This window comes from Pristiophorus japonicus, chromosome 11 (assembly GCF_044704955.1).
Source record: "Pristiophorus japonicus isolate sPriJap1 chromosome 11, sPriJap1.hap1, whole genome shotgun sequence".
Taxonomy (NCBI): domain Eukaryota; kingdom Metazoa; phylum Chordata; class Chondrichthyes; family Pristiophoridae; genus Pristiophorus; species Pristiophorus japonicus.
Window position 1 is genome coordinate 216,863,339 of NC_091987.1, and position 17,472 is coordinate 216,880,810.

The following is a 17,472-nucleotide window of genomic DNA, read 5'->3' on the forward strand; positions in this document are numbered from 1 at the left end:
GGGAAGGTTCAGTCATGGAACCTCCGAAATACATGAGTTTTCAAGCAGAACTTGTACAGGTTTTGGAGAGAAGCACCCTCCTACAAAATCCTCGATAGGTCTAATTCTATCAGCGAAGTGACATTGATTTGTCGACTCTTATCAAACTGTCTGAGTGGTATATGCAATTGTCCACCTTCTATGGTGTTGTTCCATGATTTGCTCTTTGCCGCAGTATAATAGGCGCCTAAACTGACTTCCTTATCTCTTCGTCAGAGACTTCTGATCAACAACTGCTGATTTTGCTGTTTAAGTATTACAGAGGTTACAGATTCACTTTAATGCATTATACATTTGTACTATACCAACATAAGCAAGTGTTACATAGGCAATTATACAGACCCTCCTAATACTGATAAGTTCACGACCTTCAGTATAATTCTGACCACCTAGTTGCAACTCTTACAATTTGTCCCTTACAGGTCTTACTGCAGTTGTACAAGGCCTTCGTGAGACCACACCTCAAGTATTGTGTACAGTTTTGGTCTCCTAATCTGAGGAAGGACATTCTTGCTATTGAGGGAGTGCAGCAAAGGTTCACCAGACTGATTCCCAGGATGGCAGGACTGACATATGAGGAAAGATTGGAACGGCTAGGCTTATACTCACTGGAATTTAGAAGAGTGAGAGGGGATCTCATAGAAACATAAAATTCTGACGGGACTGAACAGGTTAGATGCAGGAAGAATGTTCCCGATGTTGGGGAAGTCCAGAACCAGGGATCACAATCTAAAGATAAGGGGTAAGTCATTTAGCAACGAGATGAGGAGAAACTTTTTCACCCAGAGAATTGTGAACCTGTGGAATTCTCTGCCACAGAAAGTTGTAGAGGCCAGTTCATTGGACATATTCAAAAGGGAGTGAGATGTGGCCCTTATGGCTAAAGGGATCAAGGGGTATGGATAGAAAGCAGGAATGGGGTACTGAGGTTGCATGATCAGCCATGATCTTATAGGCTCGAAGGGCCGAATGGCCTACTCCTGCACCTATTTTCCATGTCTATGTCTATGTCTATGTCCCTTTTGTTCTTTCCTCCCCTTCTCCTTTCTCCACTTCTGCACTTGGGTAAAATCTGTCACATCTCTAACTTTTTTCATTTCTGGCGAGAAGGTCACAGTGCCGAAACGTTAACTCTGTTTCTCTCTCCACAAATGCTGCCTCACCCGCTGAGTGTTTTCAGCATTTTCTGTTTTTATTACAACTTCTTTCTTCTTGGTCTCTGCCACACATTTCCTACTATCAGAAACATACCTTTACTACCCTTTTTCTAGTCACATGATAGTATAGCCAGTGGTAGTAACAATGAAAGCATAAGTTTCTGCAAACTGGACATTGCAATCTTGAATGTGCCTCACGTGTTTTTCTCCTTTCTTTTCTTCTTCTTGGCCAGTCCCCCGGAGTCGAGGATGACTTGCTTCCACACTGAGTCCTCAGGTGACTGATGAGCCCAATGTGGGACCTACAGTCTCTGTTACAGGTGGGGGCAGACGGCGGTTGGAGGGACGGGTGGGTGGGGGGCTTGGGTTGCCGTGCGCTCCTTCCGCTGTTTGTACTTGACGTCCGCGTGCTCCCGGCCAAGAGACTCGAGGTGTTTGGCACCTTCTCGGATGCTTCTCCTCCACTTTGAGCGGGCTTGGGCCAGGGATTCCCAGGTGTCGGTGGGGATTTGACAGTTTTTCCAAGGTGGCTTTGAGGGCGTCCTTGAAATGTTTTCTGGGACTCACTTGCGGTGACGGAACTCTGAGTACAGCACTTGTTTTGGGAGTCTTGTATCGGGCATGCGGACAATGTGGCCCCTCCAGCGGAGCTGATCAAGCGTGGTCAATGCCTTGATGCTGGGGATAAACTCACAAGCTGTTCCAAGGTTAATGTGCTCACCCACACTGCGATCGCTCGCATCTAACGGAGGGGGGGCTGATGAGCAAACTAGTGAAATGAGGCCAATTATAAATCACAAACTGGTTTATTCTACACATTTAGTTAATATGTGTGTGACTAATTGCAGTGAACTTTTACACACTTCGTAATGCTTCTTGTAACATAGAAAATTACAAACAGGCCACGCTGGAGTATAAAAGCAGAGAAGTCCTGCTACAACTGTACAGGGTATTGGTGAGGCCACACCTGGAGTACTGCGTACAGTTTTGGTCTCCGTATTTAAGGAGGGATATACTTGCATTGGAGACTGTTCAGAGAAGGTTCACGAGGTTGATTCCTGAGATTTTCGTGTGAAGAAAGGTTGATCAGGTTGGGCCTGTACTCATTGGAGTTTAGAAGAATGAGAGGTGATCTTATTGAAACATATAAGATTCGGAGGGGGGTCAATAAGGTGGATGCAGAGAGGATGTTTCCCCTCGTGGGGGAATCTAGAACTAGGGGCATCGTTTCAGAATAATGGGTCGCCCATTTAAGATGGAAATGAGGAGGAATTTCTTCTCTCAGAGGGATGTAAATCTATGGAATTCTCTGCCCTAGAGAGCTGTGGAGGCTGGGTCATTGAATATATTTAAGGTGGAGATACAGATTTTTGAACAATCAGGGAGTCAAGGGTTATAGGGAGCGGGCAGGGAAGTGGAGTTGAGTCCATGATCAGATCAGCCATGATCTTATTGAATGCCAGAACAGGCTCGAGGGGCCAAATGGCTGACTCCTGCTCCTATTTCTTATGTTCTTATGTTCTTATGTTCTTGTAACATAGAAAATACCAAACATGCCCAACTGTCCCTGCCGGGGTCGAAGTACATTTCTGACCAGAAATTTCTCTGAAACCAGTTGGCAGTAAGTCAAACGGGGAATATCTCACCTGTGTCTGACGTCCTCACCAAAGGTGACCTCTGACCTTCCCCCAGCTCTCAGTCCTTGTGGAATGGTCGGTAAAGTTGCTAATTAAACCAGTTATTGCCATTCTAGGTCTGCGCTCCAGGCAGCCAAACCCTGCTAAGCTCAAATGAATTAAACCATCCCAAAATATCATGTGTGGATGTTTTCTGGAATATTTTGATTAACTTCCATCATTTCAAGCTGAGGTGGAAGCAGAAAGCACGATTCTGGATACGCACTTTGGGTATAATTTGCATTTGCTAGTAACGGCCTTTTCTGTGGATTTAACCCTTTGGCGTTATACGAACCTACGAATAATGACGGACAGTATTTAACTTAACAGTGATATCCAATTATAAATGACCCGAAATTCATCCTAGGTTAAATAGTCCAGAAGATAATCCTGTCGAACTTCAGCGATACCCATCCAGCAATGTTCCCTGTGGTTTGTTATGGGAGGACAGATGCACCAATGACAGTGTCCTCGATCAGTCCAACATCCCCAGCATCGAAGCACTGACCACACTCGACCAGCTCCGTTGGGCGGGTCACGTTGTTTGCATGCCTGACACAAGACTCCCAAAGCAAGCGCTCTACTCGGAACTCCTACATGGCAAACGGGCAGAGGAAACGTTACAAGGACCCCCTCAAAGCCTCCTTGATAAAATGCAACATCCCCACCAACACCTGGGAGTCCCTGGCCAAAGACCGCCCTAAGTGGAGGAAGTGCATCTGGGAGGGTGTTGAGCACCTGAAGTCTCGTCGACGAGAGCATGCAGAAATTGCAGGCAGCGGAGGGAAAGTGCGGCAAACCAGACTCCCCACCCACCCTTTCCCTCAACCACTGTCTGTCCCACCTGTGACAGAGACTGTAATTCCCGTATTGGACTGTTCAGCCACCTGAGGACTCACTTTTACAGTGGAAGCAAGTCTTCCTCGATTCCGAGGAACTGCCGATGATGATGATGCGTTGTTTTGGTGTGGAGGCCCTTTAACTGGCTGTGCAGCCCATTCAGTTTTCCGGTTATTTCCACTGAAAGACCGGTGAGGGGCCGCACAGCGGGAACATCATTGTCCCACATTTGGCTAATGGAACAATCCATCCAGATTCATACTCTGTCTTCCTGACTTTCAGAATTTTGTTCCCCCCCACTCGTGAAGGTGTTAGCTTTAGCTGAGGTTGACAATAACAACATAAGAACATAAGAATTTCCGCCATTCGATGAGATCATGGCTGGTCTTCGACCTCAACTCCACTTTCCTGCACTGTCCCCATATCCCTTGATTCGCTTAATATCCAAAAATCTATCGATCTCAGCCTTGAATATACTCAAAGACTGAGCCTCCACAGCCCTCTGGGGTAGAGAATTCCAAAGATTCACCACCCTCTGAGTGAAGAAATTGCTCCTCATCTCAGTCCTAAATGGCTGACCCCTTATCCTGAGACTGTGACCCCTGGTTCTAGACTCCCCAGCCCGGGGGAAACATCCTCCCTGCATCTACCCTGTCAAGCCCTGTAAGAATTTTGTATGTCTCAATGAGATCACATTTCATTCTTCCAAAATCTAGAGAATTTAGGCCTAGTCTACTCAATCTCTCCTCATAGGACAATCCCCCCCCATCCCAGGAATCAGTCTGGTGAACCGTTGTTGCACTCCCTTTATGGTAAGTATATCCTTCCTTAGGTAAGGAGACCAGAACTGTGCCTCGACCAATCGTCCATTCTTCATACGTGAACCGACTGAGTGAGCTTGCTTCTCTTTGGTGTAGAGAGCCAACACTCATGTTGAGGGACAACACAACGGGGCCCAATCCTGATCTCCTCGCTGAATGTCCACACACGCATACTTTCCAGCGAAGGTCAATGAACAGGGAGCAGGAGCAGAAACCCTGGCTGACCCACTCCCTGCTCTCCCTAATTGTATCGCCTCACCGAGAGGTGATCATAAGAACATAGGAACATAGGAACAGGAGTAGGCCATCTAGCCCCTCGAGCCTGCTCCGCCATTCAACAAGATCATGGCTGATCTGGCCGTGGACTCAGCTCCACTTACCCGCCCGCTCCCCATAATCAGCTAACTCAGTCTGATCGGATGTTGAACTGGGGACTTTCCTAGTCTACCATTTAATCTAACTTCATGGCAGTGGATCTGCCCACTGAGCCATTAAGGCAGCTTATGAAACTATGATATCTTTGACCATGATTCAGAGCATTTCATACAATCGTCAACCGCAGTCAGGGGGCCGAACAGAAATTTAGGGACAATTGCAATCATTGATATATCAGCAAGCACCCCGAGATATTTAATCTTTCTGAGCCGTGAGCCACAGGCTAAGGTCACTATTGCACACTTGGCCTAACTCCCGGAGCCTAAGAGGCAACAGTTCCCCTATGTAGCCTAGGGCTGGATTTTTGGCTCGTTGCTGCCTCTGTTTTCTCCCCGGAGGGGCAGCAATGATGGCGTGAGCCTTTCCTGGTGGGCGGCCAGCTCCCAGCGCCCTGCCAGGGCTTTTGGGGCCGGTTTCGGAGGAGCGCGGAGCATTAAAAGTCGATACCATATACATTTACAAAATGCCCCTGGTTGCCACCCGACCCATAGTGCGCCATGCTGGGATCGCCTGGGAAAGCGGGCAGTCCAAGCTGTAGCGGCTGAGTGAGGGAAGGAATGTCCACCTCCGGTAAGTGCGATTGTTTTATATTTTATTTATTTTGTGACTTGTGTTGTGGTGACAGGAGTTATTTATTGGGAAATCCTTTGGTGTTTTTTTCTCTCCCCAACCCTCTCTCAGAGCGCTCCGAGGCCGGCTGTTTAACTCGGGATTTTCACGTGCTCTGCCGGCCTAGCGCCCGAGCGCCCTAAGACAGGTCTGCAACGCCTCCATTAGCGCTCCACCCCACATGTTCCCAGCTGCCCAATTTTGCTAACTGAGGGGCAAACTGTTCCCGGCCCTAAACTTTACTGCCCCGAAATCAGCAAAGCCAAAAATCCAGCCCTAGCTCAGAGTTAACATTTGCTTTCCTGAGCCTCTGGAATAAAACTATTTCAATTTCACGACTTGTTTCTATCTGGGTTGCAAGGCCTCACGCGCTCACTCATAAGCGGTCCCTCGAAACGAGGATGACTTGCTTCCATGCCAAAAAAAAGGATGAGTTCACAGATGTTTCAATGAAGGACCCGAACTATATCCTGAAGGGTGGATGATGCCTGTGCGTGGATTTTTTTAACGTGGGGTGGCCGTTGCACACCAGCCAACACACGGGCTTGACAGAGCGAGGTCTTGGTCCAGCGGCAAGGGTTAACCAGGACGACTGGAGACCTGCTCTGCTGCACGGACCTAGTGCGCCCACATATCGCACAGTGTGGACTGGGCCCGTGCTGCCCCTGGGCCCGAACTCGCGCCTCCCCAGGGCCCCAATCACGTCCCTTCACAACCTCTCGCCGCTGCTTCGCCCCGACTTTGCTGTATCTGCCCACGCTCCAATCACAGACCTGGGTCTTGATGATGTCCATCTTCGCTGCCGGCGCCCTCTTGCACCAGCTCGCGCTGTATCTTGCCGTGGTACGCCTCCACGCTGTCCATGGCCGCCGCTCGCTGCTCCCCCCCAGGGCCCCGACCTGCCGCTGATATTCCCGCGCAGGTCGGGACCTCCAAGCTGCTGCCTTCCCGAAGCGTCTGTTCGACCATGGTCCATCTGCAACAGCTGCTCACATGCTCGGTGACATTAATTGAGCCCTTGCCATTCTCCTGCTGACACTAATTAACAAGTGATGGAGAGAATTCCTCTATCACACGTGGAGGCTTCTCCACCAATCAGGCCTGATGTTTCAGACCAACGTGTGAAATATGTGGCACAGGGGAATGGCTAAGGGAAGTACTCCATCATAGTTATACACACACACACACAGATCGGGTATTACCGGGGGTCTTTCACTCTCTGTCTGAAGTTGATCGATCTTTCATTCTGTTCTCTTTCCCTTGCTCCACACTATGTTTACTCAAACTTCACGTACTTGCATTTAAGTAAATGCTTTACTAGTTTAAATTGCTAAGCTCCCCGGACAAAACCGTTCTGGTTGACTTAGGACCTGCATTCTTCAGCGGTTCCAAGCTCTCATTTACAAGCACACAATCTCAGTTCACAAACCAACATTACCTGTTAGCTAGAGCCTGAATGATTGATTCAGTAATATTACACAATGCTGCTCAACGCGACTCCCAATAATTAAAATAAATATTTTCTTCTTCTGCTGAAGGCTGTTTTTGCCTCCAAGGGGAAAGTGCTGATCAACAACGATCTTAATATTCATTTTGTAAGTTTAATAAGAGTGGTGCGTGCCGGGAGCAGAAATGTAGCAGTTGCATTATTTAGACTCTCTTCAGAGCTCTGCCGTGTTAGAGCTCTGTACAGGTAAGTGGCCAAGGCTCCTGGGAACTTAGCCCCTTAAATTTTAATTTAAAAAGCTCAATCGATAATTTGCTTGATATGGAAAATCCTGCTGTTGCAGAAAATGGCAATGTGCAAGGCAATGGGCCTGGGAGGAGCTACACGCAAGAGAAGCTGAATAAATCTACAAAGGAAAGGTGACTATTACTGTCTGTCTGTTTATGTACACCTCAGCCTGCAACTCGCTCATGTAAAAATGTAACCTGTTTGTATCATTTCTTTCTCCGCCATTTTAATGAGAGCAGTAACCCATTAACAATAAACAGGTCAATGCTTTTCTTACTGTCCACCTCTCCTTCAAATCTGCCTTCATCGGCCCTCTCCTCAAAAAACCAACCCTTGACCCCACTGTGCTTGCAAGCTACTGCCCCATCTCCAACCTCCCTTTGCTCTCAAAATCCATGCCCATCTTTCCCGGAACTCCATGTTTAAATCCCTTCAATCTGGTTTCCGCCCTGCCACAGTACCAAAATGGCTCTCATCCAAGTCACAAATGAAATCCTTCGTGACTGTGATAAAGGTAAACTCTCCCTCCTCGTCCTCCTCGACCTGTCTGCAGCCTTTGGCACAGTTGACCACTCTATCCGTCTCCAACACCTCTCCACCGTTGTCCAGCTGGGTGGGACTGCACTCGCCTGGTTCCATTCTTATCTATCTCATCGTAGTCAGAGAATCACCTGCAACGGCTTCTCTTCCCGCCCCGCAGCGTTACCTCTGGTGCCCCCCAAGGATCTATCCTTGGCCCCTCCTATTCCTCATCTACATGTTGCCCCTTGACGACATCATCCGAAAACACAGCGTCAGTTTCCACATGTACGCTGATAACACCCAGCTCTACCTCACCCCCACTTCTCCCAACCCCTCCTCGGTCTCTAAATTGTCAGACTGCTTGTCCCACATCCAGTTCTGGATGAGCAGAAATTTTCTCCATGAAATATTGGGAAGACCGAAGCCATTGTTTTCAGTCCCCGCCACAAACTCCGTTCCCTGGCCACTGACTCCATCCCTCTCATTAGCATCTGTCTGAGGCTGAACCAGACTGTTCACAACCTAGGTGTCACATTTGACCCTGAAATGAGCTTCCGGCCATTTATCTGTGGCATGACTAAGACCGACTATTTCCACCTCCGTAACATCGCCCAGCTCCACCCCTGCCTCAGCTCATCTGTTGCTGAAGCCCTCATCCATGCCTTTGTTACCTCTAGACTTGATTTTTCCAACACACTCCTGACTGACCTCCCACATTCTACCCTACATAAACTAGAAGTGATCCAAAACTTGGGTGCCCCGTGTCCTAATTCACACCAAGTCCCGCTCACCCATCACCCGCTGTGCTCGCTGACCTACATTGGCTCCCAGTTAAGCAAAACCTCGATTTCAAAATTCTCCTTGTTTACAAATGCCTCCATGGCCCTCGCCCCTCCCTATCTCTGTAATCTCCTCCAGCCCCACAACCCCCCGAGATGTCTGCGCTCCTCTAATTCTGCCCTTTTGAGCATCCCTGATTATAATCGTTCCACCATCGGTGGCTGTACCTTCAGCTGCCTGGGCCCCAAGCTCTGGAACTCCCTCCCTAAACCTCTCCGCCTCTCTTTCCTCCTTTACGATACTCCTTAAAACCTCCCTCTTTGATCAAGCTTTTGGTCATCTGCCTTAACTTCTTTTTATGTGGCTTGATGTCTCATTTTTTTTTAATTGTCTTATAACACTCCTGTGAAGCGCCTTGGAATATTTTACTACATTAAAGGCACTATATAAATACAAGTTGTTGTGTTAGTGGACAGAGGAATTTGATATGAATACTACAAAGATTTCAGTCACCTATCCTAATGTCTCTCAATTGCTTAGTCACTTCCCTCTTTATTTACATTTGTGAAGCACCTTGGGTTTTTTCACATTAAAGGTGCAATATAAAAGCAAGTTGTTGTTGGCTGATAATATTGCCCAGTGCAAGTTTCAAGCTCTTGAATCCGTAACTCAAAGAGTTACAATTGCTCCTTTATCCCACAGAACCATCGAAGTTTACACACACAAGGAGCCCATGTTGTTCATTGTGCGCCTCTTTTCCAGATCAAACCAAAATTAATCCGACTGCTCTGATCACCTCATAGCTCTGCAGCATCCTTTGCTACAAAGTGCTTACCCAACGTTCTCCTCGAAGATGCAATCATCTCTGCCTCAATCATGCCAAGTGGGGTAGCCAATGTAACCCCACTTTTTAAAAAAGGAGGGAGAGAGAAAACGGGGAATTACAGACCGGTCAGCCTGACATCGGTAGTGGGTAAAATGATGGAATCAATTATTAAGGATGTCATAGCAGCGCATTTGGAAAGAGGTAATATGATAGGGCCAAGTCAGCATGGATTTGTGAAAGGGAAATCATGCTTGACAAATCTTCTGGAATTTTTTGAGGATGTTTCAGTAGAGTGGACAAGGGCGAACCAGTTGATGTGGTATATTTGGACTTTCAGAAGGCTTTCGACAAGGTCCCACACAAGAGATTAATTTGCAAAGTTAAAGCACATGGGATTGGGGGTAGTGTGCTGACGTGGATTGAGAACTGGTTGTCAGACAGGAAGCAAAGAGTAGGAGTAAATGGGTACTTTTCAGAATGGCAGGCAGTGACTAGTGGGGTACCGCAAGGTTCTGTGCTGGGGCCCCAGCTGTTTACACTGTACATTAATGATTTAGACGAGGGGATTAAATGTAGTATCTCCAAATTTGCGGATGATACTAAGTTGGGTGGCAGTGTGAGCTGCGAGGAGGATGCTATGAGGCTGCAGAGCGACTTGGATAGGTTAGGTGAGTGGGCAAATGCATGGCAGATGAAGTATAATGTGGATAAATGTGAGGTTATCCACTTTGGTGGTAAAAACAGAGAGACAGACTATTATCTGAATGGTGACAGATTAGGAAAAGGGGAGGTGCAAAGAGACCTGGGTGTCATGGTACATCAGTCATTGAAGGTTGGCATGCAGGTACAGCAGGCGGTTAAGAAAGCAAATGGCATGTTGGCCTTCATAGCGAGGGGATTTGAGTACAGGCACAGGGAGGTGTTGCTACAATTGTACAGGGCCTTGGTGAGGCCACACCTGGAGTATTGTGTACAGTTTTGGTCTCCTAACCTGAGGAAGGACATTCTTGCTATTGAGGGAGTGCAGCGAAGGTTCACCAGACTGATTCCCGGGATGGTGGGACTGACCTATCAAGAAAGATTGGATCAACTGGGCTTGTATTCACTGGAGTTCAGAAGAATGAGAGGGGACCTCATAGAAACGTTTAAAATTCTGACGGGGTTAGACAGGTTAGATGCAGGAAGAATGTTCCCAATGTTGGGGAAGTCCAGAACCAGGGGACACAGTCTAAGGATAAGGGGGAAGCCATTTAGGACCGAGATGAGGAGGAATTTCTTCACCCAGAGAGTAGTGAACCTGTGGAATTCTCTACCACAGAAAGTTGTTGAGGCCAATTCACTAAATATATTCAAAAAGGAGTTAGATGAAGTCCTTACTACTAGGGGAATCAAGGGGTATGGTGAGAAAGCAGGAATGGGGTACTGAAGTTGCATGTTCAGCCATGAACTCATTGAATGGCGGTGCAGGCTAGAAGGGCCGAATGGCCGACTCCTGCACCTATTTTCTATGTTTCTATGTTTCTATAGCCCTCCATACTCCAACAAATATCTGTAGAAAGAATGTTTTCCTAATCTCGCTCCTCACTTGCTTTTGAATTGATGACTCCGTGTCCCAACCAATGGAAATAATCTGTCCCTATTCACCACATCAAAACCCTTCATACTTTTAAAAAGCTCCATTAAATTTCCTATTCCAGTGTAAATAGTCTCAGAATCCATTCTTTCCTCAGAACTTAATTTGCTCATCCCCACATCATCTTTGTGGATCTGTGCTGTACAGTCCAATGGCTTTAATTAAACATAGTTCTCTTACTGTGGTCCAGACATTGATTCGTATACTTCTTTAACCTTTCATTCTATCCCCCCCCCCCTGCCTATTTACAACACACAAGATGCTGTGGCCTGTTTAATGGCGTTATCTTCCTGCCCTCACACTTTAAGGAGTTATGTATTGGAACCCTATGGTCTCTCTGGGGGAGAAATTGGGCTGTTTAGCCCCCACCATTCGTGCCAGAGTCGGGCGCTATGGGGCGGCTGAGCACCTCCCGCCCGAGCGCCGCACTGTGACAGCCTGCCGGTGGTTTAGTAGCGGCGCTGTCAGTTAGCGCTGTGCACTTTGGCCCCGCCCGCTTTGTGACGTCACCAAGTGGGCAACGCCCCCTTTGACACGCGTTTCCGAAATTGACTGCTTTGGTCTGCCGTAGCGCCGGGCGCCGCTCCCGACCGCGGGAAGCAGACGGTGCACAGCGGATCCCGCGGCGATAACGCAGGGAACGAAGCGATAGGTGTCGAGAGTCACATTTGGAACAATGACTTGCCTCTCTTACCTGTGGAAGGCTGTGGGGAGTCTCCCTTCCATTGTTCTGCAGGTTTCACATGGTCGACCTCACCTCCTGTTTGGGCGCCGGGATTCCGGTGTCCCAGCGGCTCAACTTGAGAAGCGTTCCCGCACTACCGCCCCGCGAAGGGCCGTTAGCGCCCGAAGAGAATCGCGCAACGCTTCCCTTCGCGCTCCACTCCCCTCCTGGGGCGATACGACTGAATATCCCACTTTTGAGGCGGGAGACATCACCCTGACAGCATCACTGCCTCAGGGCGGCCCACATCAGTCAGCAGTTAACATTGCGTGTATATTCCCCAATCACTCTTTTTCCTCTCAGCGTGTATTAAGTCAATCTTCTTCACATTGCATTGCATCTGTTGCCTGTCTGCCCATTCTGCTAACGTGTCTTTTACAACATTCTTCTCACCTATTTGCTATATCCTTTGTTTGTGTCATCATCAAGTTGTGTGCAATATATTTTTTTTAATTTTTCGTAGCCAATCTTTCCAATTCTTTGTCAAATCACAAACGCCAGAGGTCACCTTGCACACATCAAGGATCACTCTGCGCCAATGCTCTTAGCCAAAAGGCCTAGAGCCACTGCACCGTTCCTGGAAGTACTGCAATACCAGGTTCGTGCCATGGAGGTGGATGGGTCAGGCCCCCCCCTCACACACCTGGATGGGTCAATCCACCCCACCCACCCACCCACCTCCTATTTCCAAAAAGCATAGGAAAACCACCTTCCTGATCCAGGGAGAACCACTTTGGGGTCATGGTTACTCCCCTGTCAGGTCAGTTACGCATGATCTTAGCCAAAAGGCCGAGAAGCCAGTGTGCAATATTGCAGAATAATAGCAATGAAAAATTCAAGGGGCCGACATTGCCCCCCGCCCGAAGTGGGGCACACGCACCCCGTTTCGAGTGCTTTCACCGTCGCGGTGGTGGAAATGGCCTCTTGTGCAAAATTCTGCTCTTTGTGTTTTTTTCAGGCGGACCGGAAGTCGGTCAGAATGGGGGTGGATATATGCGGCGGTGAGCACACTAGGGGGGGGGGGACGGAAGGCGGGGTGGGGGAGTGGGGGCGGAAGGCGGGGTGGGGGGCGTGTCCACCGCTATCAGTCAGCAACGTAGTGCTGATCACGGTGCCGCATCACCCCGGCTCTCCCCTTCACGTAAAGGAGCAAGCCTGCGTGATTTCTAAAGTTCAGTCCAAGAGGGGGTGTCAGGCCGCCTGTTGGCAGCACGGCCGAACCCGGGGGCCCAATTGTCGGGCCCGACAAAAAAAAAACATGGTGGCAGCGGCGATGCGTCCTCTCGGTTAACGGGAGCCACACCGCCATTGCAGGTGGTCGCTGCACTATCGGGGGGGAAAAGCAGCTTTTGGCACCGCCCTGCAGGAGGAATATTTTCCCGGCTGAATTTCGCCATCGGGGATGGAGGGGGGGGGTAACATCGGTGATGCGCACGGTGATGACACACTGAGCACGGAGCAGTGGGGGAGGGGGAGCACGGGTCACCACCGGGATACCGCAGGGGCGGAATGTTGATGGCGGCCATTACTCAGAAAATCGCTGGCCATCGCTCTCCGCTGCCGGTTTCTGGTGTTAAAAGTCAATTTTGGCCCCCCCCCCCGCAGTTTTTCAATTTTTCTCCTGGCCCCGTCAACTGCAGTTGGCAATAACATTGAAAATATTACCGTGCACATGAGCACAGGGCCAGCAGGCATTGTGATATCCAACAGACAGCCACTGGAATCACTGCCATCCCCTGGAGCTACATCGTTCCTCTGGCAACAGTTCCTCTGGCTCCAGTTAAATTGCTGCAGTGATCCAGGCTGGCACTGGCCCTCACTGTTCCAATTACTGGCCTTTCTGCAGTGCTCTGTGCTATGGACTTGTTAATGCCACCCTTGCTGTTCTGGGCAGTCAAATTATTAGATTGGGCTCTAAAATAATGTTCTAAAGTAAGAATCCAACTCTGATCTATTTAAAGGTTTAAATTAACATAACATTGATTCATGGATCATTTAAACTATAGAATATAACCTTTATTTGAAAAAATCAATTATAATATTCTCCCACTGTTTAATCGTCCTATTTTGTTGTGCAGATTTTATTTTATGGCTCCAGTGTTCCTCGCAGTAATTAGCTACTGATTATTCTCAGCATTCTAAGCACTGTAGATTAATGTCTTGTTTAATATAATTGACAGTGGGAAAAGATTGCCGAGGAAAGTGGTTCCTTCTTGTGACTAATTATATTTATTTTGTACCCATTCACTTCTCTTCCTCTTTGCAAATCAACTGATTCGTGTCAACTGCATGAAACATATGTGAAACCCCTCTGAGACCTTCCCGGACTGACTGTACACACTTACGGGCCCAACTTTGGCCATGACTTACATCAATTTTTTTGGTGTAAGTTGTTTCTTCTGGTGTAAGTTTTTTAAAAATTCCATTTTCCCCCCAAAATTTGCTCCAGAGTAAGTCAGTTCGGTACGATTTTTTTTTAGTTCAGTTTTTTTCTCTAAAGGGGGTGTTCCCAGCCACTTACGCCAGTTTTGGCCATTTACGCCAGTTTTGGCCAGCAAGAACTTACTCCACATCCACTTAGGTCAGCGTATGTGGCCAGCTCTGAAAAACCTTGCGGGCAGTGAAGAAAAAGCAGCGCAAATTCGGCAGACATTCGGGCAGGGATAGGGGAGGGAAGGGAACTGGAGAGGACCAAACATTGCGAGGAAAAGCTCAAACAATTAAAATACTAATAAAACCGAAGACCTACCTTGCCTGGGAACTGAGCGGGCCGGCTGGCTGGTGCGGGAGGCCACTTGGCCGGGGATAGGGTGCGGCAAACATCGGGTCCTGCTCACAGCCCGCAGGACACGCTGGGAGGGCAGGAGCATGCGCATGTGCGCAGGTGCCAGCACTGTTTTTGGCGCTGGCCTGTTGCTCCGCCCCCCCCCACTTCAGGATGCATGCCACGCTGGGACTCCGGGGACTCCGAAGAGCGGCCAGGATGGGGCCCCTTTTTTTCAGCGCGCGACTGCACCTAAAAAAGTGGTTGGGAAAAGTTGGGCCCAGGGAGTGGTGGCTCAGGGCTCAGCACCAAGGAAGGTTCTGACCTCTCGGGCTGGCTCGGTTTTTGATGAATTTGGGTGCTTATTCACATTTCCACGTTGGGCGTCCAGTCATTTGCAGACCAAGTACAGCCCAGCCGGCTGAAATTATACAATGACGTTGTAATAACCATGACAAGGATGCTACCAGAGCTGACAGGGTTAGGCATATCAGGAAACATAGAAACATAGAAAATAGGTGCAGGAGTAGGCCATTCGGCCCTTCTAGCCTGCACCGCCATTCAATGAGTTCATGGCTGAACATGCAACTTCAGTACCCCATTCCTGCTTTCTCACCATACCCCTTGATTCCCCTAGTATTAAGGACTTCATCTAACTCCTTTTTGAACAGGTTGGGGCTCTTCAAGAAAAGAGAAGGCTGAGAGATGACCTGATAGAGGTTTTTATAAAAATTATGAAAGGATTCGACAGGGTAGACGTAGAGAAGATATTTTCACTTGTGGGGGAGAGACCAGAACGAGGGATCATAAATATACGATAGTCATGAATTAATCCAATAGGGAATTCAGGAGCAACTTCTTTACCCGGAAAGCGGTGAGACTGTTGAGGCGAATAGTGTCGATGCCTTTAAAGGGAATAAACACACGAGGGAAAAGGAATAGAAGGATATGTTGATGGGGGGAGATGGAGAGGGGTGGGAGGAAGCTGGTGTGGGGAATAAACCCCGGCACGGAGCTGTGGGACATAAACCCCGGCACGGAGCGGTGGGACATAAACCCCGGCACGGAGCGGTGGGGCATAAACCCCGGCACGGAGCGGTGGGGCATAAACCCCGGCACGGACGGGGGGGACATAAACCCCGGCACGGACGGGGGGGACATAAACCCCGGCACGGAGCGGTGGGGCATAAACCCCGGCACGGAGCGGTGGGGCATAAACCCCGGCACGGAGCGGTGGGACATAAACCCCGGCACGGAGCGGTGGGGCATAAACCTCGGCACGGAGCGGTGGGACATAAACCCCGGCACGGAGCGGTGGGACATAAACCCCGGCACGGAGCGGTGGGACATAAACCCCGGCACGGAGCGGTGGGACATAAACCCCGGCACGGAGCGGTGGGGCATAAACCCCGGCATGGAGCGGTGGGACATAAACCCCGGCACGGAGCGGTGGGACATAAACCCCGGCACGGAGCGGTGGGATATAAACCCCGGCACGGAGCGGTGGGGCATAAACCCCGGCACGGAGCGGTGGGGCATAAACCCCGGCACGGAGCGGTGGGACATAAACCCCGGCACGGAGCGGTGGGACATAAACCCCGGCACGGAGCGGTGGAGCATAAACCCCGGCACGGAGCGGTGGGGCATAAACCCCAGCACGGAGCGGTGGGCTGGATGCCCTGTTTCTGTGCTGTGCATTCTATGTAAAACATAAGGGGGGGGGGGAATTTGGCCGCGCCTCTGTTGCAGTGTTAATCCGGGCGGGATGGTACATTTTGCGCCGGGAAATGGTTTGCGTCTGCAGCCACATAATTCGCCAGCTGGGCTCTGAGTGTGGGCAGAGGCGTGAAGGGAGGCGTTCCACGCCTTGGGGTGCTCGGCCGGCTGAGCAACTGGAAATCCTGAGCTAAACAGCCGGCCTCGGAGCACCCAAAGAGAGGCTTCCGCGGAAAAAAAAATCTGAATAAAAACACCAAAAACATTCCCAAAACATTACTGACGCCACACCAACATAAAATAAAAATTAAAAAAAGCAATCGCACTTAGCTCAGGGTGACATTCTTTCCCTCGCTGCGGCCACTAGAGTTTGCACCCCTCCCCCACTTTCCCAGGCGTTCCCAGCAGGGGGGCGCTACGTATCGTGCGCGAACCAAATATCGAGATAGTGTCTCCATGCCCCCCACAAACCCGGCCCCGAATGTCCCAGCGGGGCTCTGGGAGCTGGCCACCCGCCCGGAAATACTCTCCACCGCCATTACCGCCCCTCTGGGGCGAAAACAGAGGCAGCAACAAGCTGAAAATCTTCTGAAGAGAGAAAGGACACACAAACCCATCCATCTTTCAATGATCTCAACCCTGACCTAACTCACTAAATCACTCTTTCCTGAAACACATCAACATATCTCTTGACACCATTTACATTGTCACTTCAGCATACTTCCCTGGTAAGTTATTCCAAACTCTATTATCTGCTGGGTGACAAAGTATCACCTAGCTTCCTGTCCGACCGCTCATCCCTCACTTTTCACTTGTGTCCTCTGCGAGTTAATATGTTCACCGCTCAACAATTTGCCAGGGTCCAGTTTTTTCAATTATCTGCATCATCATCATCATAGGCAGTCCCTCGAAACGAGGATGATTTGCTTTATGTGAAAAACAAGTCATTCACAGCTCCCAATTTCAGAATTGTCAGATTCAAACTCAACTTTCTCTAAGTACAATCTAGCATTTCAAAAATTGTAATGGATGAAGGCGAGATATTAGGACTGTTGTCTAACAATCCAATTACAGTGACACAGACAGATGGGCAAGTGTAGCTTCACAGAAATCCCTTTCAATTACCAGCATAATCTCAATAACTTCAATTACACCATTCTGAAGTCTCCTCCTTTTTGCCAAATTCCTTAATCTT

General features: G+C 49.1%; 1 pseudogene; it reads right to left on the reverse strand.

Annotated features, from left to right (window-relative positions):
- Positions 1-12,358: 12,358 nt before the first annotated feature.
- On the reverse strand, positions 12,359-12,598 carry LOC139276534 (U2 spliceosomal RNA; annotated as a pseudogene).
- Positions 12,599-17,472: the final 4,874 nt, after the last annotated feature.